At 47.6% G+C, this 23854-nt stretch overlaps 1 non-coding gene across 1 annotated transcript; it reads left to right on the top strand.

Moving 5' to 3' along the window:
* The first annotated feature begins 22862 nt into the window (after positions 1–22862).
* Positions 22863–23000, top strand: LOC119924301. Its single transcript, XR_005449097.1, has one exon. It is a non-coding gene; the product is annotated as a small nucleolar RNA SNORA7 (small nucleolar RNA).
* Positions 23001–23854: the final 854 nt, after the last annotated feature.

Genomic DNA, 23854 nt, shown 5'->3' on the forward strand with positions numbered 1-23854 from the left:
GCTTTCGGTGTGCAAAGCATTGTGTTAAGCACTTGTGAGAGTACAATATAATCACAAACAGAAACATTCCTGCCCAGAACGAGCTCACCGTCCAGAGGGGGAGATTGACATTAATAAAGATAAATGATTAAATACAGAAATAAATACATTATATATATTATATATATTATTATATATATTATTAATATATAATATATTATTATATATATAATATATATTATATATATATATACTATGGGGGTGGGAGGGATGAACAGCGCAGATTGGAGTGGGAGAAGAGGAGAGGAGGGCCTACTCAGGCAAGGCCTCTTGGAGGACATGTGCCTTCAATAAGGTTTTGGAGTGGGGGATAGCAATTATCTGATTGATGTGAGGAGGGAGGGCGTTCCAGGCCAGAGGTAGGATAAGGGGGAGACGTCGGTGGTGAGATAGATGAGACTGAAGTACAGTGAGAAGGTTAGCTTTAGAGGAACAAAGTGTGCGGGCTGTGTTGTAGTAGGATAGTAGCGAGGGTGAGGTAAAAGGGGATAAGGTGATTGAGTGTTTCAAAGCCAATGGTGAAGAGACATATGGCGGAGCTGGGATTAGAATCCAGATCCTTCTGACTCCCAAGCCTATACTCTATTCACTAAGCCACGCTGCTCTATGCCTTCTCCTACCTCACCTCGCTTCTCTCCTACTATAACCCAGCCCGCACTCTTCACACTCCTCTAATGCCTCCCACATCCTCTAGACTGTCAGTCCACTGAGGGCAGGGAATGTGTCTGTTATTTTGTTCTATTGTACACTCCCGAGGGCTTAGTACAGTATTCTGCACACAGCAGGTACTCAATCACTATAATTGACTGACTGTCACCCGCACATCCCCCACCGATAGTGGCAACTCACCCCTTGGGCCACACGGCCCCTCATTCATTCATTCATTCATTCATTAGTATTTGTTGAGCGCCTACTGTGTGTTCAAGCACTGTGCTAAGCTCTTGGAAAGCACAATTCAGCGCCCGTGCCCAGCTCTTTCCAACACCTGGCAGGACGCCCAGATGCCTGTCTGCTCCTCGCTTTACCACTCCACGTGGCAGCGGTCAGAGGCTTCCCCATACCAGCAGTACTTCCCGCTCCACCCCGCCCTCCACCTGCCTCCCGGAGACAGTCAGTCAGCCAATCATATTTATTAAGCGCTTACTGTGAATAGAGCACTATAGTAACCTCTTGGGAGCGTAAAATATAACAATAAGCAAACACATTCCTTACCGACAATGAGTTTACAGTCTAGAGTGGGAGACAGACATTATTATAAATAAATACCCGACAGATATGGACATAAGGGCTGTGGGACTGGAAGGGGGATGAATCAAGGGGGGCGGTTAGGGGTGGGATGCCGGGCTGAAAGGAAAACAGATCTGGGGTTCCCCTGCCTCCGTGGACCACAGCTGAACAGAACCCCTTCATCATCCCTTTCTCAACCAGTCAATCACTTACTCACTCAATTAATCAGTTAGTCAGTCAATCGTATTTATCTTTCCGTGTGCAGAGCACTATACTAAGTGATTGGGAGAGTACAACAAAGTAGAATCAGCAGACACGTTCCTCAGAAAAGCAGCATGGTTCAATGGAAATAGCTCAGGCTTGTGAGTCAGAGGTCATGGCTTCTAATTCCTGTCTGCCACTTATCAGCTGTGTGACTTTGGGAAAGTCACTCAACTTCCCTGTGTCTCAGTTACCTCATCTGTAAAATGAAGATTAAGACTGTGAGCCCCACGTGGGACAACCTGATCACCATGTATCCCCCCAGCGATTATAATAGTGTTTTGTACATGGTAAGTGCTTAACAAATACCATTATTATTATTATTATTATTATGAGTTAAGTGCTTACTAGGTGCCAGGCACTGTACTAAGAGCTGGGGTTGGACACAGTCCCTGTCCCATATGGAGCTCACAGTCTTAATCCCCATTTTACAGATTAAGGAACCGAGGCCCAGAGAAGTGAAGTGACTTTCCCAATGTCACACAGCAGACAGATGACGGAGCCAGATTTGGAAACCAGGTCCTCTGACTCACTCTCCACACATACTCTCACATACTCTCACACTCCATAATTTACTTTAATGTCTATATCCTTGTGTAGACTGTAAACTCCTTGTCGCAGGCACCACATATACAATCTGGATCGTACAGTACTTTCCCAAGTGGTCAGAAGAATGTAGCACGGGCCTAGCAGTCAGATGACCTGGGTTCCAATCCCAGTTTTCTGTTGTATGGCCTTGATTTGTTTGTTTTATCGTATTTGTTAAGCGTTTACTATGTGCCAGGCACTGTACTAAGCACTGGAGTAGATTCAAGGGAATCAGGTCAGACACAGCCCATGTACCACATGGGGCTCACAGTCTTAATCCCCATTTTACAGCTGAGGTAACTGAGGCACAGACAAGTGAAGTTACTTGCTCAAGGTCACATGGCAGACAAGTGGCAGAGCTGGGATTAGAACCCAGGTCCGGACTCTATCCACTAAGCAATGCTGCTTCAAGCTTGCTGCTCGGTAAAGACACTTCTCTGTGCCTCAGTTACCTCGTCTACAAAATGGGGATTCAATATCTGTTATCTCTCCTACTTAGACCGAGAACTCCATTTGGGACCTCATTATCTTGTATATTATTATAATACTCACAACAAAGACCATTGCCCTAATCAACATAACCCTGTTTACTATATCTGCTTCTAGTCTATTTCAACATTTACCATGCCCACAAAACCCTGCATCCAACTTGCATAGTTGGATCAGCAGGGCAGGGGGTGGCATGTAGGGGGGTAGAAATCAGATTTTCTACCCTGGCTCTGGAATGTCAGAGGCTGCTCCTGCCAAACTCATCCCTTCCCAAACCAGGAGAGCTGCTGTTGGGGAAGACTAATAAATCAATCAATCAGTAGTATTTATGGAATGCTTACTGTGTGCAGAACATTGTACCAAGTGCTTGGAGGAGTACAGTATATCAGAGTTGATAGACACATTCCCCGTCCACAAGGAGAACCCAGTCAAGAGAGGGAATTCAGACATTAATCGATCTATTAATGATATCATTGATGACTTCCTGTGTGCTGAGCACTGTACTAATGGCTCAGAGTTGGTGAACATATCCCTGCCCACAACGAGCTTCCAGTCTAGAGGGGGACACAGACATGGATATAAATAAATATTGAAGGAGAGTACTGGCCAAAGCAGCCCAGCCAAAGAATAGGATCTATGCCGACTAGGATGGGGAAAAGTTCACGTGCCATATTGTTTCTTTTCGAAACCTTTCCTGCCCAAGAAGCTTGCTCATAGAGGCCTTCATGTCCTGGTTTCCTGGACTGTAGATGATGGGGATTTAGGCTCGGGGGAACCATGGCGTAAAACACGGACACCAGTATGTCCAGTGCCGAGGGGGTGTCTGATATTGGCTTCAGGTAGGCGAAGAATGCAGAAGAGGTGAAAAGAGTGACGATGACGAGGTGAAGCAGGCAGGTGGAGAAGCAGGTTTTGGCCCGGCCCGCGGCACCCGGCATTCTCAGCACGGCCCGGAAGATGCACACATATGAGACGAAGATGAGCACGAAGCAGAGGAAACCTAAGTAGATGGCTATGGGTAATCTCATGTTCAGCGAGGTGGCTAGCAGAACAGGTGAGCGTCAGCAACTGGGGGCCATCACAGAAGCACTGGTGGACGTCGTTGGGGCCGCAGAAGGAGAGGGAAAGAGTACTGGCAGGGTACAACACGACGATCAGACTGCCGCTGAGCCAGCAGATGGCAAGCATGGAGGCACAAGCACCCCGGTGCATGATGATGTCATAATGTAGGGGGCACAGATGGCCACATAGCTGTCGTGGGACATGATAGTGAGCACAGCCATCTCCGATCCCGCCAAGAAAATCACAAGAAAGACCCGGGCAGTGCAAGCTAGCAGCGAGTTGGAGTTAACGTTTGTGAGGGAGTTGAGGGTGGACTTGGGGACAGTGATGGAGATGTAGCAGATATCTATGAAGGACAGGTTCCTGAGGAAGAAGTACATGGGAGTGTGAAGGCGCTGATCGAGGGCAGTGACGGTGACAATGAGGTGATTCCCTGTCAGAGCCGCCAGGCAAGCAAACCTGAAGAGTGTGGCATGGACCAACTGCAGCTCCCGGTGGTCCGAGAAACCCAGTGCACTGGTCACTGTGGTGATGTTGACCATCGGCTGGGAAATGCCATGAGCTGCCTTGGGGAGAGAAGGAGTCATCAAGAAAGGAACAGACTCCAATCAAATGTGGCTGCTAGGGCTGTTGGGAAGTTTCTGGAGCAGCAGCGTGGTTAGGGAATCAGAAGACCTGGGTTCTAGTCCCAGCTCCACCACTTGTCTGCTCTGCGACCTTGGGCAAGTAAATTTATTTCTCTGAGGCTCAGTTACTTCATCTGTAAAATAGAAATTAGGACTGTGAGCCCCTTGTGGGACAGGGACTGTGTTCAGACCTTTTAGCTTGATGATGATGGTGGTATTTGTTAAGCGCTTACTATGTGCCAAGCACTGTTTTAATCGCTGGGATAGATACAAAGTAATCAGGTTGTCCCACGTGGGGCTCATAGTGTTAATCCCCATTTTACAGATGAGGTAATTGAGTCACAGAGAAGTGAAGTGACTTGTCCAAAGTCACACAGCTGATAATTGGTGGAGACGGGTTTAGAACCCACGACCTCTGACTCTCAAGCCTAGGCTTTTTCCAATAAGCCATGTTGCTTCTCTGTATCTACTCTGCTTGCATCTACCCCAGTGATCAGTGTAGTGCCTAGTACATAATAAGCACTTAAGAAATGCCAGTATTGATATTATGGAGAAGACCCATCAATCAATCAGTCATATGTACTGAGCTCTTACTGTATGCAGAGTATTGTACTAAGTGCTTGGGAAAATACAAAATGATAGAGTTGGTAGACACGTTGGTAGATACCGAACAAATCCTGAATAGTAGGAGCAGAATCCAGGAGCCTAGCCCCTGGTCCCTCCCCGCTCAAGGGAGCTTATTACGCACAATAGTAAAGGGTGCACTCCCAAGGCCAGAGTTTATGGTGGCCTATTGCTTGAGGGATAGTGCCATGGGGGTACAAACCTGGGACAGCTTAGCTAATATAGTCAACAGCGAGTGGCCTCTGTGCCAGTCCGCTGAGATGCCGGTTGCCCGGCGTTTAGCAGCTGTGGTGGGGAAAGGCTCGGGGCCAAGGAGGACAACGTGGGCCGCTGCTAGGAAGGACTCCCACTGACCTTCGTGGTCTGCCGGTACAGGGAGACTGAACTCAGAACAAGTGGCCATATGGTGGGAACTAAAGGAGTAGTTTCCCTATGGAGGAGCTGGATGGGTTGCCCACCGATATACTCAGGCTGCTGAAACTGGGAGGGCAGACCAACAGCTCCACTCGCTACAGAGAAGGGAGGCTAGAAGGGGGATCCGGCAAGCCCTGACAACAGACGGTGGCCACGGCCCTCTTCCTGTCTGGGTGCTCCTCATATGACTGTCCAAGTGAATGACCACCAAGAAGTCTCCTTCCTGGTAGATACTGGGGTTCCTCTGGGATTTTCACCGACCGCTGGGTCAAGTCCTACTTTTGGCCTGGAATGCCCTCCCTCCTCAAATTCACCACTTACTTTCCCTCCCTTCAAAGCCTTACTGAAGGCACATTTCTTCCAAGAGGCCTTCCCAGTCTAAGCCCCACATTTCCTCATCTCCCATTCCCTTCTTTATCGCCTTGACCTGCTCCCTTTGCTTCCCCCCATCCCAGCCCCGTAGCACGTTTGTATATATCTGTAATTTTATTTATTTATATTGAGGTCTGCTTCTTTGCTTTGATGTCTGTCTTCCTCTTCTGGATTGTGAGCTCGTTGTGGGCAGGGATTGTCACTCTTTACTGTAGTTTCCCAAGCACTTAGTACAGTGCTCTGAACACAGTAAGCGCTTAATAAATATGATTGAATGAATGAATGAATGTTTAAACCTGCACTAACCAACCAGCCTCAGCTGAGAGATCAGTGTCTGACACTGCTGCTACCGGATACTTAACGTCTCCATGAAGAAAAGTTCCTGATGATGACCAGAGAGCATTTTATTCTGTTCTAAACTACTGAAAAGATTGTGTGAATGTTTTGGGATTGGGTGTACCCTCACGTGTGTATAAGAGTGTGAATGTGTAGAGTGTTCTGCTTTAAGAGTTGAAAAGTTGCATGAATGCATTGTGATTAAGATTCCCCTCATGTTTGCGTGTGTAGAATGGAGGATGTTTTGGGAACGCCAAGAAGTTGAGATAATAGTAATACTGATAATTATAATGATGGTATTTCTTAGGCGCTTACTATGTGTCAGGCACTGTACTAAGCGCTGGGGTAAATACTAGATAATCAGATTGGACACAGTTACAATCTTAATCCTCATTTTACAGATAAGGTAATTGAGGCACAGGAAAGTTGAGTGATTTTTCCAAGGTCACATAGCAAACAAGTGGCAGAAACGGAATTAGACCCCATATCCTTCTGACTCACCGGCCTGTGCTCTATCCATTACGCCATGAAGCCTCTACATGGAGATTTGAGGTGATTCCTATAGAAAGATTATGTATATGGTTATGGGTTGAGCAGTTTCACCCGTTGTCTGGTGACAGGTTTGTTCGAGAATCAGTGCGGCCAAAGATAGAGAGTCCAGGGATAGAAAACCCGAGTTTTATATAAAATTTACTCCGGGAGGCAAATTGAATTATTTAATGGTGGAGGAGCAATGAATTGAACTTCCCTTTCGGGAGGAATATGATTAAATAGTAATATTGGAGCTTCCCTAGCGGGAGGAACACACTCATGCATATGTCGCACGTGGGTGACGCGGCGAGCTCTCGCCACGTGCTCTCCCACTCGGGAAGAATCCACTTACGTTACGCATGCGCGTGTTGAGGCGGCTCGCCCTCATCATGTGCTCTCCCTACATGGGAAGAATCCACTTGTGTTCCCCGGCTGCAGCGGGGCACCTGGGTCCCACCCACGAGCGTTCGGCGAGAAGGCCACCCGTCCCGCAGCCGTTCCCTCAGTGGGTTGGTCCTGGTTGCAGAGGGGGCGTCTGGCGTTCTGGGCAGAGAAAGACACGTGGGCCGTCGCCGCCGCCGCTGCGCGTCTCGGTGTCCTGCCCAGAAGGTCAGAGGCGACAGGTAGTTACATTACCTGTGGCTTGGGCCGTCCCGACTTCCGTCCTCCACTTGCTCAGTCTCCGCGCCTTTCATCCCCCATACTTTATTGGGTCGGAGGTGAGGGACGCCTATCATTCCGCCCCACCCCCTCCGGCCAGAGAAGTTACGTCACAGGTAACATTTTGAACCTGGGATGGCTGATGCCCAGGGCCGCCTTGGCACAAGCAGGAATGATAATAGGTTGTGAAAAGGAAACAACTGAAAGGCCTGAAGGTTAATCGCTAAGGAGATAATGTTGGAGTGAATATAGATGAAAGGGAATCCCTATGTCTCAGAAAGGAAACAGAATGTTGAAGAATTAGGCACTTCTCCTGGGGGGTGGAAATTGACACCTCATTTGATTGGGAGGAATTGGCTGTACCCTATGTCTGTGAAAGTGTGTGTAGAATGAGTTATGTTAGAATGAAAGGGACAGTGTTATGAAGATGTGTATCATGCATTGCAAAGAGAAATTCCGAACTGAATTTGTGTAGCTCCACAGGTTGAGAGTCGTCTTACTGGTCTGGTGTTTTTAATCATTTCCCCTTCCCTCAGATTCTTGAAGTCACTCAGTTGCAGGAAATCTAGGGGGCTGGAGCTATCATATTGGAAGATTCAAAAGGAATTTGTTGCTTGAGGGAAAAAAGCACCTCCCTCAAGCAAAGGGTTGCTTCCCTCAAGTAAATGGTTGCCTTCCTCAACTGGGAGAGAATTTGCAATTGCTTTCTATTCTGAAATTCTACTGCATTAGATTTTGATTAGATTGATAAAAAGAGGTAAATAGAAAATTCAAATACAAACTATACAGCAAGCCGCATGGCCTAGTGAAAAGAGCCTGGACCTGGTAGTCAGAGGAACTGGGTTCTAATTCCACCTCCACCACGTGTCTTCTGTGTGACCTTGGGCAAGTCACTTGACTTCTCTGTGCCTCAGTTAATTCATTTGTAAAATGGAGGTTAAGAATGTGAGCCCTATGTGGGACATGGGCTGTGCCCAACCTTCTTTGTTTGTATCTACCCCAGCTCTTAGTACAATGCTAGGTACACAGTAAGTGCTTAACAAATTCCAAAATCATTATCAAGTTCTCCGCTCACAATGATCTTAAAGTCTAGAAGGCAAGACAGACATTAATATGAATAAACCCATTACAGATATGGATATAACTGCTGTGAGACTTAGGTTGGGGTGAATAAAGGGAGCAGATCCAAGTGCCAGGGCGATGCAGAAGGTAAAAGGAGAAGAAGAAAAGAGGGCTTAATCGGAGAAGGGCTCTTAGAGGGCATAATAATGAATAGTAATTATAGTATTTCTTAGGTGCTTACCATGTGCCAAGCACTTTACTAAGCGTTGGGGTGGATACAAGCAAATTGGGCTGGATTGCAGTCCCTGTCCCGTGAGGATCCCACAGTCTCACTCCCCATTTTAGAGTTGAGGTAAATGAGGTACAGAGAAGTGAAGTGACCTGCCCAAGGTTACACAGCAGATAGGTAGTGGAGTCAGGATTAGAACCCATGACCTTCTGACGTCCCGGCCTGTGCTCTATCCACTGCACCATCTGCTTTTCATAAGGCTTCGAAGGTGGGGACACTGGTCATCAGGCAGAAACTCCTCACCCTCGGCTTCAAGGCTCTCCATCACCTCGCCCCCTCCTACCTCATCTCCCTTCGCTCCTACAGCCCAGTCCGCACCCTCCGTTCCTCTGCCGCTAATCTCCTCACCGTGCCTCGTTTTCGCCTGTCCCGCCGTCGACCCCCGGCCCACATCATCCCCCTGGCCTGGAATGCCATCCCTCCCCACACCCGCCAAGCTAGCTCTCTTCCTTCAAGGCCCTACTGAGAGCCCATCTCCTCCAGGAGGCCTTACCAGACTGAGCCCCTTCTTTCCTCCCCCCTCCATCCCCTCTCCATCCCCCCCGCCTTACCTCCTTCCCTTCCCCACAGCACCTGTATATATGTATATATGTTTCTGTGTATTTATTATTCTATTTCTTTATTTTACTTTTACATATCTATTCTATTTTATTTTGTTAATGTTTTGTTTTGTTCTCTGTCTCCCCCTTCTAGACTGTGAGCCCATTGTTGGGTAGGGACCGTCTCTATATGTTGCCATCTTGTACTTCCCAAGCGCTTAGTACAGTGCTCTGCACACAGTAAGCGCTCAATAAATACGATTGATTGATTGATTGATTGATCTGTCGTATATGAAGGGGGAGAGTGTTTCTAGCCAGAGACAGGATGTGGTCAAGGGGTTGGTGGTGAGATAGATGAGATCAAGGCACAGTGAGTAGGTTGGCGCTAGAGGAGCAAAGTGTGTGGGCTGGATTGTAGTAGATCAGTAAGGTGAGGTAGGAGTGGGCAAGGTGATTAAGTGCTTTCAAGCCATATGGTAAGGAGTTGCTGTTTGATGCGGTGGTGGATGGGCAACCCCTGCGGGTTCTTGAGGATTGGGAAGACACCGACTGAACAAATGAAATACGGACTGGAGTGGGGAGAGACAGGAGGCTGGGAGGTCAGTGAAGGACTGATGCAGTAGTTAAGACAATGGCTGATTGCAGAAAACTTCCTATCATCATGGGGGAGACAGGAGGGAGATGGACATGCCAGCACAGCCACAACAACAAATAAAAATCCAGGCACAACCCAGGGATATTTCCATTCCAGTCAGCCAACTCGGAGCCATTTGCATTCTACCGATGTGCTTAGAACTATGCCATTGAGAGATACTCTCTCGCTAGGGTTATCCAAAATGGGAAGGGTAAAGCTGAAGCATCAGACAAAGTTGATTCACCTGTGCTGGGCGGCAGCGGCATGGGAAAGAGTCAAAGAGACTCAAGTTTTTACTATGTGGAAGAAGGCATTGTTAAACCATTTCCATATTTTTATCAAGAAAACTCTATGGAAAGACATACCAGTATGACTACAGATATAATGAAGATATGACATTCTGGAGAAAACATATCTATTGAGTCGCTATGAATCGGGAAACGACTCGTTGGCATTTGATGATGAAGATGTGCCACCCTTTGTCCTCTGAGGTTGGTGTTGATGGTCCTGGCCTGGGTTCTGGGCTGGAGTCGGTCAAGTTAAAATCAGCCAGCTCTGGGAGGAGGTGAGTGAGTGAATGCTGTCTGTTTGGCATGATGAAGGTCACACAATCGAGCAGGATGCTCTCACAGTCTATGGAAACTTCAAGAGAAGTCACGTGGTCTAGTAACAGAGCCCAGGCCTGGGAGTCAGAGGACCTGGGGGCCTTGGATCATTCCCACTGTCTGCCTCCTTCGCTCTTATGCTCGAGCTGGTAAACGCTGCTGGCGAAAGTCTAAACACCAAGCCAACCTTGTTCATTTCAAGTTTATCCTTTCCTGCCTTAACCCTGCCCTCTCCTCTGCCAGGAAAAACTATTTCTCCTCCCTTATTGACACCCATGCCCATCATTCCCGTCAGCTCTTCCGTACATTTAACTCCCTTCTCAGGCCCTCTGCTCCTCCCCCTTCTCCATCCCTCACCCCCAACGATCTGGCCTCCCACTTCTTCAGTAAAATAAACTCCATCACGTCGGAGCTCGCCAAAGTCACTCCTTCCCCTTCTCCAACCCCCACCCCCCCACTCTTAACCCTCTCCGGTACTCTCCCATCTTTCTCAGCAGTATCGTCAGATGAGATCTCCTCCCTCCTCTCAAGTACTACTCCATCCACCTGTGCTTCAGACCCCATTCCCTCTTATCTTATCAAATCTCTCGCCCCTTACCTCCTCCCGTCCTTAATTTCCATCTTCAAACGCTCACTCTCCACTAGTTCTTTCCCCTCTGCCTTCAAACATACCCACGTCTCCCCCATACTAAAAAAACCCTCCCTTGACCCCACCTCCCCTTCTAATTATCGCTCTATCTCCCTCTTACCCTTCCTTTCCAAACTTCTAGAACGAGTCGGCTACACCTGCTGCCTCTAATTCCTCAACGCCAACTCTCTCCTTGACCCCCTCCAATATGGCTTCCGTCCCCTACACTCCACCGAAACTGCCCTCTCAAAGATTACCAATGACCTCCTTCTTGCCAGATCCAAGGGCTCCAACTCTATCCTAATCCTCCTCGACCTCTCAGCTGTCTTCGACACTGTGGACCACCCTCTTCTCCTCAACACGCTATCCAATCTTGGCTTCACAGACTCCATCCTCTCCTCGTTCTCATTTTATCTCTCCGGCCGTTCATTCTCCGTCTCCTTTGTGAGCTCCTCCTCCCCCTCTCATCCTCTTACTGTAGGGGTTCCTCAAGGGTCAGTTCTTGGTCCCCTTCTGTTCTCTATCTACACTCACTCCCTTGGTGAACTCATTCGCTCCCACGGCTTCAACTCTCATCTCTACGCTGATGACACCCAAATCTACATCTCTGCCCCTGCTCTCTTTCCCTCCCTCCAGGCTCGTGCCTCCTCCTGCCTTCAGGACATCTCCATCTGGATGTCTGCCCGCCATCTAAAACTCAATATGTCCAAGACTGAACTCATCTTTCCTCCCAAACCCTGCCCTCTCCCTGACTTGCCCGTTACTGTAGACGACACTACCATCCTTCCCATCTCACAAGCCCGCAACCTTGGTGTCATCCTCGACTCTGCTCTTTCGTTCACCCCACACACCCAACCTGTCACCAAAACCTGCCATTCTCAACTCTGCAACACTGCCAATATCCGCCCTTTCCTCTCCATCCAAACCGCTACCTTGCCGGTTCACTCTCTTATCCTATTCCGATTGGATTACTGCATCAACCTCCTCTCTGATCTCCCATCTTCCTGCCTCTCCCCACTTCAGTCTATACTTCATTCTGCTGCCCGGATTATTTTTGTGCAGAAACGCTCTGTGCACGTTACTCTCCTCCTCAAAAATCTCCAGTGGCTGCCTGTCAACCTACGAATCAGGCAAAAACTTCTCACTCTTGGCTTCAAGTCTCTCCATCACCTCGCCCCCTCCTACCTCACCTCCCTTCTCTCCTTCTCCAGCCCAGCCCGCACCCTCTGCTCCTCTGTCGCTAACCTCCTCACTGTATCTCGTTCTCACCTGTCCTGCAGTCGACCCCAGGGCCCCGTCCTTCCCCTGGCCTGGAATGCCCTCCCTCCACACATGGGCCAAGCTAGCTCTCTTACTCCCTTCAAAGCCATACTGAGAGCTCACCTCTTCCAGGAGGCCTTCGCAGACTGAGCTCCCTTTTTCCTCTCCTCCTCCCCATCCCCCCTGCCCTAAATCCTTCCCCTTCCCACAGCACCTGTATATATATTTGTACAGATTTATTACTCTATTTATTACTTGTACATAGTTACCATTTATTTTGTTAGTCATGTGCGTGTAGCTTTAATTCTGTTTGTTCTATTTTGACACCTGTCTACATGTTTTGTTTTGTTGTCTGTCTCCCCCTTCTAGACTATGAGCCCGTTGTTGGGAAGGGATCGTCTCTATATGGTACCCACGTGCACTTCACAAGCGCTTAGTACAGTGTTCTGCACACAATAAGCGCAATATACGATAACAATATACGATTGATTGAATGAATGAATGAATGAATGAATGAATACCGGCTTTGCCATTTTTAAAGGTATTTGTTAAGCAGTTATGATGCGCCAAACACTGTACTAAGCACTGAGGTAGATACAAGCTAATAAGACCTGGTTTCCAATCCCGACTCTGCCACTTATCTGCTGTGTGGTCATGGACAAATCACTTCACTTCTCTGGGCCTCAGTTTCCTCATATGGAAAATGGGGTCTCACTACCTATTCTCCCTCCCCCTCACACTCTGAGCTCAATGTCGGACAGGGACTGTGTTTGACCTGCTTGTATGGCATCTACCCCGGTGCGTAGTTCAATACTGGGAACATAGTAAAGTGCTTAAAAACATCACAGTTATTATTATTAATTTTCAAGTCATTTTATTTCATCTTACCTCAACAAAATAACCGTGGCAGTTTATGCCTGCCACAATACTAAGCACTTGGATAACTACAAGATAACCAGGCCAGATACAGTACCGGTCCCACTTGAGGCTCAGAGTGTGAGGGGAAGGGAGAACAGGTAGTGAGTCTTCATTTTCCAGATGAGGAAACTGAGGCCCAGAGAATTGAAGTGATTTGCCCAAGGTCACAATGGAGACAAATGGCAGAACTGGGATTACAACCCAGGTCTTCTGATTCCCAGGCCCGGTCTCTTTCCACCAGGACACGCAGCTTCTCTCATTTCTAGTGTGCACGTGAAGTAGATCTAATCATCTTGAGGGACTGCTCCATTTCTAACTTCCCTCTAGACCTTAAACTCAATGTAGGCAGGGAACATGTCTAGCAACACTGTTAAACTGTATTCTCTCAAGTGCTTATCACAGCTCTCTACACACAGTAAGCACTCAAAAAATAGAAGCAGCATAGCCTAATGGAAAGAGCCTAGGCCTGAGATTCAGAGGACCTGGGTTCTAATCCCAGCTCTGGCAGTTGCTTGCTGTGTGACCATGAACAAGTCATTTAACCTCTCCGTGCCTTACTTAGCTCATCTGAAAAATAGGGATTAAATTCTCCTTCCCTCCCACTAGTCTGTAAGCCCCACATGGAACAGGGACTGTGTTCAACCCGATAAACTTTCATCTATCTCAGCGCTTAGAACACTGCCTGACACATAGTAAATGCTTAACAAATGCCATGCAAAACCCACACTGATTGATTGATTTTGTACTTGGATTTGAACGCTTTATTCACCCCCCTTAGCCCACCAAAGCTTACTATACATATATGTAATTTATTTATTTCTATTATTGTCCATCTGCCCTTCTAGACTGTCAGCTTGTTGTGGGTAGGGAATGTTTCTGTGAATTCTGTTGTATTGTATTCTCCCAAGTGCTTATTACAGTGCTCTGCACCCTGTAAATTCTCAACAAATACCATTGACTGATCGATTGATTGGTCCATGAAAGAAACTCTGGGTTTCTGGATGGAGACCAATTGACATTAGGAGAGAATTTCCTCATTCTTTCTGATGGTCCACGCCTAATCAATCAGTCAATTAATCATATTTATTGAGCACTTACTGTATGCAGGGCACTGTACTAAGTATTTGGCAGAGTACAATACAACAATATAACAGACACTTTTCCTGGCCACAGTGGATACATATTAATGAAAATACATAAATTATGGATATGCTCATTAGTGCAGTGGGGCTGGGAGGGGGTGGGGGCAGTTATAGGGAACAAATCAGGGTTACGCAAAAGGGAATGGGAAAAGAGGAAATGAGGGCTAAGTCAGTGAAGGTCTCTTGGAGGAGATATGGCTTTAATAAGATTTTGAAGCTGGGAAGAGAAATCATCTGTCGGATATGAGGAGGGAGGGCATTGCAGCCTAGAGGCAGGACGTGTGTGAGAGGTCAGCGGTGAGATAGACGAGATTGAGGTACAGTGAACCGGCTAGCATAGAGGAGAAACGTGTGTGGGCTGGGCTATGATAGAGCAGCAGGTGAGGTATAAAGGGGCAAGGTAATTGAGTGCTTTAAGGGAAGTCCTCTTGGAGAAGCTATGACTTCAGTAAGGCTCAGGGCCATAGACAGGACTCTCCCTGGTCTCAGTGAAGATCTTGTGGTTATCCCAGTGCTAAGCAGAATGCTTAATATAGAGTGAGCCCTTGATCAAGACCATACATTTCATAATGAACTCACTGACGTTGAGAGGACTGGTTATTATCGGTCCATGCCGTGTTCTTTTGCTTTTTTCTTGTCTGTTGATTTGGGGTGCATCATTTCCAACTGTAGCCGAGGTATGTGGACTGTGAAATAACACTGATTTTAAGCCTGGGAGAAGCTCCCCCTGGGACTGAACCTGGCCCCAACCTGGCCTCAGCCTGTCCACTGAGAGAAGCCCTGGAAAGGGGCGGGGCAATGGCGACCTCTGCCAATAGGACTGTGTCCAGGGCAGGGCCGAAGAGCCTGATTTGGTCTGAGAATCATGACCATTTCCAGACGATCTGCCAAACTAGGCCTCCTGGGCAACCATGCATGCTCAAGCAGTTTTAGACTCTCGGTTGCTTCCTCAGCACAATCCAGGAGGAATTGCTTCTGGCCTTTCAATGCTCTGGAGTTAAAGGGACCCAAGCAAGACAAAGAAACAATGGGGAGAGGGTAACAGTGTTGTTGCCGACTTGTACTTCCAAAGCACTTAGTACAGTGATCTGCACACAGTAAGTTCTCAATAAATATGATTGAATGAGTGAATGAACAGCGCTTCTTTTAGGGCAGTTTCCCACTCAGTCCACTTAGGCTCTACCTGGATCTAGAGCCACTACACGGCACTGTGTCCAGGCCTGGATCCAGTTCAGAGAATTGTGTCCAGAACCAGAGCCACTCTAAGGCATGGCTTCCAGAACTGGATTTATTCTAAAGTATTGTGTCCTGAACTGCAGCAACCCTAGGGCATGGTGTCCAGAACATGGCTTCCAGAACCGGATCCACTCTACTGAATGGTGTCCAGAATCGGACTTTTAAAAATGAGAGAGTTTTGGTTGTACCACTTGGGCATGAGAGTGGAAGCTTACTGGGTTGGCGTGGTGGGTATCTTAGAGCTGCCCTGGCCCCTGCCTAGAGCTCCTGGACTCTCTTCCTCCCTGCCAGCGTTGGAGAGCTGCTCAGCCAGAAGTAGGGCAGGAATCTAATTCCAGAATGTGTGGGCGCTCCCTCCATGGTGAAATTGGGGCTAGAGTCAAAATGGCAAGGGGTGGGCAGTGGAGACGGCATTGTCTGGCCTCACCTACAGGAGTATGTCTCCCCAAGCCTTCCCAACTCCCCTGGTGGTCTTGTGGCAGTGGATGTCCATCTGTCCCATTCAACAGAGGCCCCCAGACCAGCTGTTTGTGCTGATCAGTGCTTGGGTGAGGGCGTCCTTCTGACTCTCCCAATGCTCCCAGTGGTGATGGTCCAGAGATAGAGATAGAGATAGAGAGAGAGAGAGAGAGAGAGAGAGAGAGAGAGAGAGAGACATCAGCAGGCCGCAGTCAAGCAATCCATCGATGGCATTTACTGAGTGCTTGCTGTGTGAAGAGCATTCTACTAACAGCTTGGGACAGAGTAAGGGCTTGGGAGAAATGCAGAGCCTGGGCCTCTGAATCAGAAGGATCAGCGTTCTAATCCCAGCTCTGTGTAAACAAGTCAATTAACTACTTGGTGCCTCCGTTACCTTATCTGTGAAATGGGGGTTAAGAATGTGATCCCCCACGTGGTACACGGACTGTGTCCATCCTGATTATCTTGTATTTACCCCAGTGCTTAGTATAGTGGCAGGCACAAAGTAAGCACGTAACAGATACTATAAAAATTGAAAGAGTTAGTAATAGTAATAACTGTGGTATTTATTAAGTGCTTAATAGGTGCCAAGCTCTGTACTAAGCACTGGGGTAGTAAGAATAATTGTGGTATTTGTGAATTATTATGTGCCAAACATTGAGGTAGATAAAAGATAATCAGGTCTCACAGGAGACTTACAGTTTAAGTATGAAGAACAGATTTAAATCCCCCAGGGACTGTGTCCAACCTGGTAACCTTGTGTCTATCCCAGTACTTATAACAGTGCTTGGCAACTTGTAGACTATAATAGGCTCACTGTAGGCAGGGAATGTGTCTGTTATATTGTTAAATTGTACTTTCCCGGGTACTTAGTACAGTGTACTGCACATGGTAAGCGCTGAATAAATTCGATTGAATGAGTGACTGGCATAGTCATCGCTTAACAAGCAACATTTTTTAAAATACCTCTCCCTTGGCTGGAGGGTCACATCTGATACCATGAGTAGTCAGATATTGTTCCCAATCCCCAAGAGGTGCTTCCTAGGGGAACTGTTTCCACGCTATGTCCCTCCTCAGGGCGGCCTTCATGTCCCTGTACCTTAGGCTGCAGAAGAGGGGGTTCAGGGTCGGGGGCACCATGGCATAGGAAATGGACACCAGCAGGTCCATCATCGAGGGGGAGTCTGACACGGGTTTAAGATAGGCCACCTCACCGGTGGAAATTAATAAAGTGGTGACGATGAGGTGGGGCAGACGGGTGGAGAAAGCTTTGGAATGGCTTCCTCTGGAGAGCACCCTCAGCACAGACAAGAAGCTGTGAATGTAGGAGACAACGATGGACAAGAAATAGACCAAGCTCAGGCTTGCTGAAGTTATCATTGCTACAAATTCCCAAACCTTCCCATTGGAATCGGAGAGTCTGATGACCTGAGGGATCTCACAGAAAAATTGGTAGATTACACTGGTCCCTCCCAGAGGACCCGAGAAGGTGGCAGAAGGATGTAGGATGGCAAAAATGACACCTCTGAGCCAGAAGGTGCCTACCATCTTCTCACAGGTCCCTCAATCCAAGATGACATCATAGCACAGTGGGAGGCAGATGGCGACATAACAGTCGATGTAGAGCTCAGCACAAGCAAACAGCAGTAAGGAAAACACTTGAAAGATGCACTCCAGGACGGAAATGGAGCTGCAGTCGGCCCAGGAGTTGAGGATGGACTTGGGGACGGTGGCAAAGATGTTGCAGAGGTCAAGAACAGACAGGTGCCTGAGGAAGAAGTGCATGGAGATGTGGAGGTGCCGGTCGAGGGCGGTGAAGGCAACGATGAGGAAATTCCCTGTCAGGGCCGCCAGGTAGACCAGGAGGAACAGCGCGGCATGGACCAGCTGCAGCTCCCGGACCTCAGAGAAACCCATCAGGAGGAATTCTCTCACTGTGGAAATGTTGGTAATTGGTACGTGATGATGACTCCCTGCACAGGACAAAGAACTTGGTGAGGTGAAGAAATCATCAGGAGTTTTGCCGGTGATTCTATGAGAGGAGCAATTTATTTTATATTGGAAGAGAATTATTCATTACAAAATGACCTAGAAACTTGGTAAAAGACTTCCATGTAACAAGGTGGGAATTTCAAAGAAGGATTAACACCATATTTTTCCAAGTGGGGATAACAAGATACAAAGATACAAGAGGGGAAAACAGTCACAGTAATAGCAGGAGTAATAGCAGCAAAAGCCCTAGTAGAAGTTGTAGTATCAATCAATCAAGCAATTTAGAATTCATATTTTTGAGCATTTACTGTGTGCAGAGCACTCTACTAAATACCTGGGAGAAAACAACGTAACAGAGTTGGTAGACATGTTCCCTCCCCACAACAATCCTACAGTCTAAAGGGTGATAAGGATGTTAAAATAAAATAAATTATGGATATGTACAGAGATTGTAAGCTTGTTGTGGGTATGGGGTATGTCTCATATTCTTATATTGTACTCTTCCAAACACTTAATACAGTGCTCGACACACAGAGCTCTGCTCTTTTCTCAATAAATATTCATTCATTCAATCGTAATTACTGAGAGCTTAGTGTGTGCAGACCACTGTACTAAGCTGAGTGACTGGCTGATAATAGTAATAACGGTGTTTATCGAGCCCCCAGGGGACAAAAAAGACAAGGATATAACAACTCTACAAGGCACCCCGAAGCACACAAATTCATTCTCACACCCAAAATCACAGGTAAACAAACACATAATGCCCTCACGTGTATTCCCACTCACTCACAGACCGGGGTTCTCCCAAAGACGGACAGTCACACAGAGCCAATCATATTTATCGAGAGCTTACTGTGTGTAGAGCACTGTGCGAATCACTTGCGAGAGTAAAATACAAACGGGTTGGTAGACGCACACAACCACAAACGTATATAGTCACTTATTCGGCTCTTCCCTGACACCCAAAACTATTCCCTAGGGAGAGATAGCGAACATTCCCCACTGTTCCCTACCCAGATAGCCCCCTTACCTAAAGTCTGTGATTTGCTCCCTGATTCTCCTACCCTGCCCTGAGCACACACACACACACGCGCGTGTGCACACACACAAAGCTGCAGGTCCAGGGAATCCGATTGCATCAGTCTCTGTATGAGGAAAATGAACTGCAGAGTGAAGTCTGGCTAAACAGGGAAGGGGCTGGCTTGGGAACCCAACTACATACGTCGCCTCTGACTTGGCAGAGAGCTGGGAGAAATGGTTAATCGATGGTATTTATTGAGCGTTTACTGTGTGCGGAGCACTGGACTAAAGCATTAAGGAGAGGATAATCCATCAGAGTTGGTAGACACGTTCCCTGCCCACAACGAGCTGACAATATAGGGGGATGGAACGATGATGGAGGGATGATGAAGGGACGATGGAGCGGTGATGGAGGGATGAGAGAAGGCCGACAGAGGGCCGATGAAATGATGTCAGTGAGACGATGGAGGGGGTGCCCTAGAACAAACAGCAGATGAGTGCTGGTCCAGGTACAAAGACCATGCGACTGAGAAACTGAGCAGAGGAAGTGATTCCAGTACCAGTGGCTTGTGCTGTGGTACCTGCGACTGTGTCGTCCCTGGTTTCTGCTCCTTCAAACTCGCCTGCAATGCTGCCCTGGTCCGAACTTCAACCTGGAGGCCGAATGCAAGATTCTCCATAGACTCATTGCGGGCTGCTGGCCTCTCCTCGCCCCTCAATCCCCACCACAGGGCACACTCACTGGAGCAGCGTGGGGCTTTAAGTCGCCGACATCTCCCAGGCTGGGCTGGTCCCCTATCTCCCCTCGGATTCCTTGGTTCGTTCAGCCAAGTAGGGACATCTAGGAGCCCTCAGCCCCTCTACGCTCTCCCGTGGACACTGAGATGTTTCTCCAAATGGACCCCATTCCCCAAGATAAAGCAGCCGCCGCTCTGAGGGGAATCCCTGGAGGACCGGATCGGGGCCAAAAAAAGTGAAGTGGCTTACCCATTGTCACAAACCAGATAAGTGGCAGAACTGGGATTAGAACCCGGGTCCTCCTGACTCCCGGGTCCATGCTTTTTCCACTAAGCGACACTGCTTTTAATTTAGAGAAATTGTGACTCGGACCTTGGTCATCCAGTTCATTCATTCATTCAATCGTATTTATTGAGCTCTTACTGTATGCAGAGCACTGTACTAAGCGCTTGGGAAGTACAGGTTGGCAACATATAGAGACAGTCCCTACCCAACAGCTGGCTCACAGTCTAGAAGCGGGAGACAGACAACCAAACAAAGCATATTAACAAAATAAAATAAATAGAATAAATATGTACAAGTAAAATGAATAAATAAATAAATAGAGTAATAAATATGTACAAACATATATACATATATACAGGTGCTGTGGGGAGGGGAAGGAGGTAAGCGGGGGGATGGGGTGGGGGAGGAAGGGGAGAGGAAGGAGGGGGTTCAGTCTGGGAAGGCCTCCTGGAGGAGATGAGCTCTCAGTAAGGCTTTGAAAGGAGGAAGAGAGCTAGCTTGGCAGTTGTGCGGAGGGAGGGCATTCCAGGCCAGCGGGATGACGTGGGCCGGGGGTCGACGGCTGGACAGGCAAGAACGAGGTACAGTGAGGAGATTAGCGGCAGAGGAGTGGAGGGGGCGGGCTGGGCTGTAGAAGGAGGGAAGTGAGGTGAGGTAGCAGGGGGCGAGGTGATGGAGAGCCTTGAAGCCAAGGGTGGGGAGTTTTTGCCTGATTCATAGGTTGATTTGTAGCCACTGGAGATTTTTGAGGAGGGGAGAAACATGCCAAGAGAGTTTCTGCACAAAGACTATCCGGGCAGCGGCGTGAAGTATGGACTGAAGTGGGGAGAGACAGGAGGATGGGAGATAGGAGAGGCAGCTGATGCAGTAATCCAGTCGGGATAGGATGAGAGATTGAACGAGCAGGGTAGCGGTTTGGATGGAGAGGAAAGGGGAAAGGGGAAATATAAATAACCTTTCCCCTGCTCCTCTCCAGAGTCACTGGGCCTGTCCTGGGCTGGAGAGCACAGAACTCTGCTGAGAGAGAGGTTCACTCTATCTCATCGGTCCAGGACGCTGGTGGCAGTGACAGGAATGTCTGACTGAGAGGTGAGAGCTGTCAGGATCCTCGCTACACCTCTCAGCTGCGCCGTCCCGTCAGAACAGAGCCCGGTTATTTCCTGGGGGATTCCCCGTGGGAGGACGGGCCCGGGACTATGCTGAGACAGCTGACTGTCCGGGAATCTCGGAAGGCCGGGATCGTGGACTCCCTGTGGTCCCGGCCTCCACAATCCTAAATGACTGTGCAGTCCCACGTGGGTCCCACTCTGGGACTCCTTCCTATGACAACATCAACAGATTAATCATCATTCCCTTTCTGTGATTAATAATAGCGTTCTGGTTAAGCTCTGAGGTTTGGAACTTCATCCTATGCCAGGGCTTGGGACCATCTGAAAACTGCAGCAATCCAACTTAGACAGTTCCCTCTAGACTGTAAGCTCATCATGGGCAGGGAATGTGGATACCAACCCTGTTATATTGTTAAATGGTACTCTCCCAAGCGCTTCCCCCCCTCCGCCTTACCTCCTTCCCTTCCCCACATCACCTGTATATATGTATATATGTTCGTACGTATTTATTACTTTATTTATTTATTTTACTTGTACACATCTATTCTATTTATTTTATTTTGTTAATATGTTTTGTTTTGTTCTCTGTCTCCCCCTTCTAGACTGTGAGCCCACTGTTGGGTAGGGACCGTCTCTATATGTTGCCAACTTGTATTTCCCAAGTGCTTAGTACAGTGCTATGCACACAGTAACCGCTCAATAAATAGAATTGATTGATCGATTGGTTACTACCAAGGTCTTTACATCGTAAGCGAAATTCACATAAATTTGATCTATCGATTGATATGCATTATTTTCCCCTACTGAATTCCTATCTTCATTCTCCATTCCTCCCAAGTGCACCCTCTCACTGTGCGTCGTTTCCAGCTCCCCCGACTCAGACTTGTACCTCATCACCTTTCCTCTGCATGGAATTCCCAGTACCTTCATTTGCACCAGACCACAGGGCTCCCCAACTTCAAACCTCCTTCCTGAAACTCTGGTAAATCCACGGGACTTTCCCTGCAGCCCTTGGACCTCCAATCAATCAATCAATCAATCAATCGTATTTATTGAGCGCTTACTGTGTGCAGAGCACTGTACTAAGCGCTTGGGAAGGACAAGTTGGCAACAACCTCCAAGAAATCCAGGAGAAGGAATTCTGTCACTACTGTGTGATTGGCCATTTCTTTTCTGCCATTTCGAAAGAGAAGGTACAATTCAGGTGTTCTAATGAGGAAAGGAGAAATTCAGCCACTAATCTCTCTGTGGGCAGGAAGGTGTCTACTTCTCCAGTGAAGCAGAGCCTGCCACTTCCTTAAAGACCTCCATGGGTGGTCTCTCCTGCTCCAATTCCTTATCCCTGGTCTTACTTTACATCCCACGAAATCCTCTTCAAGCTCTTTCATGGGCCCCCTCATTTTGGGTTCTCTTTGCTTGAGAAGCAGCATGATTTAGTGGAGAGGGCACATGCCTGGGAGTCAGAGACCTGGGTTCTCATTCTGGCTCTGTCACATACTTTCTGTGTGACCTTGGGCAAGTCACTTAACTTCTCTGTTGCTCAGTTCCTTCATCAACAAAGCGGGAATTCAATACTTGTTCTCCATCCTACATAGACTGTGAGACTCTTATTGGACCTGATTATCTTGTATCTATCCCAGCGCCTAGTACAGTGCTTGGGATATAGTTAAAGCTTTTGAAGTACCATAATTAATAACAATAGGGTAATTAATTGAGACCCCTCTCAGGGTCGCACCTGAAGAGTTTCCTGTACTCTACCAGTCTCAGATACGGGAGGGAGAGTCAAGCAGAGGCCTACCCATTTCATTCCTAGCTTGGGCAGTGGCTAGCGAGTGGAAGGCAATCTACTACAAGTAAAACCTAACCTGTGCTGGGCAGCAGCAGCACGGGAGACAGTCGTGAGACAATTATGAGAGACAAGACAACTAATTAAGTGATTAATTACAATAGATAAGATCTCTGCCCACAAGTGGATTACAATCTACAGTATCTCTCTCTCTCTCTCTTTCTCTCTGTCTCTATCAATCAGTCAGTCGATGGTGTTTATTGAGCATCTACTGTGTGTAGAGCACTGTACTTAGTTTTTAGGAAAGTACTACTTAGGACGCGGACTGGGTCCAACCTGATTAATTCATAACTGCCCTAGAGCTGAGTCCAGTGCTTGGTATATAGTAAGCATTTAACAAACACCATAATTAATCTCAATACAATAGAGTTGGCAGATGCAATCTCTGTCAACAAGAAGCGTGAAATCTCTGTCTCTCCATCTCTCTCTCTCTCTCTCTCTCTCTCTCTCTCTTTCCATATCTCTCTCTCTCTCCCCCTCCATCCCTCCTTCTCTGTGCCCAACACCATCCGTTGTGAGGAGAATTAGGAGAGTGTACCTCACAGAATTGCTTGGAACTGACATAGCCACAGCAATCATCCAATGGATGATATTTACCAGACACATACTCTGTACAGATCACTGTCCTAAATGCTTGTGAGAGTACAATAGAGTTAGAAGACTTTAATCTCTTCCTTCAAGGAGCTTACAATCTAATGTGATAGACATTAAAATAATTAAAACTAAGAGGAAGCCCTAGAGGATAAAGATGTGTCCATAAGTGCAATGTGGTGTGTGAGAGTAACCATGGTCACTGGGGAGGAAATACGGTGGGAAGATTAAAGAATAATCTGGGAATATCTCTTGAAATAGACGTGATTCTA

Source organism: Tachyglossus aculeatus, unplaced genomic scaffold (assembly GCF_015852505.1).
Source record: "Tachyglossus aculeatus isolate mTacAcu1 unplaced genomic scaffold, mTacAcu1.pri scaffold_92_arrow_ctg1, whole genome shotgun sequence".
NCBI classification, from domain to species: domain Eukaryota; kingdom Metazoa; phylum Chordata; class Mammalia; order Monotremata; family Tachyglossidae; genus Tachyglossus; species Tachyglossus aculeatus.